The sequence below is a fragment of the Mus caroli genome, chromosome 1, assembly GCF_900094665.2.
Source record: "Mus caroli chromosome 1, CAROLI_EIJ_v1.1, whole genome shotgun sequence".
NCBI classification, from domain to species: Eukaryota; Metazoa; Chordata; class Mammalia; order Rodentia; family Muridae; genus Mus; species Mus caroli.
Genome location: NC_034570.1, coordinates 31,649,179 through 31,649,660, shown reverse-complemented (window position 1 = coordinate 31,649,660; position 482 = coordinate 31,649,179). Strand labels below are relative to the sequence as shown.

Genomic DNA, 482 nt, shown 5'->3' with positions numbered 1-482 from the left:
CACTCTGTAGACCAGGCTGGCCTCGAACTCAGAAATCCGCCTGCCTCTGCCTCCCAAGTGCTGGGATTAAAGGCGTGCGCCACCACGCCCGGCTTGTTTGTTTTTTAAAAGCCTACAGACCTGGTATTCTCAGGTGGTCTCCCATCCAAGTACTTACAAGGCCCGACCCTGCTTAGCTTCCAAGATCAGATGAGATCAGGCAGGTTCAGGGTGGTATGGCCATAGACATGTAATATTTTTAAATTCATGTTTTAATGTATTATTGTTATTATTCTCATTATATTAATTATTGTGTGTTTATGTGAATGCTGACACACATGTATTGAAACCCCCATGGACGATCAGAGGACAACTTTTGTGAGTCACCCTTTCCTTCCACCTTGTGTGGCCCTTGTGGTCAACAGGGCCATAGCAGAAGACATTGAACTGTGGAGATGGCCAGTGCCATTGGGTGACTCGTTTGATGGACTCCTGAATATTTG

General features: G+C 46.1%; 1 pseudogene; it reads right to left on the bottom strand.

Moving 5' to 3' along the window:
- Window positions 1-109: 109 nt before the first annotated feature.
- On the bottom strand, window positions 110-227 carry LOC115032345 (annotated as a pseudogene).
- Between the last annotated feature and the right edge of the window lie 255 nt (window positions 228-482).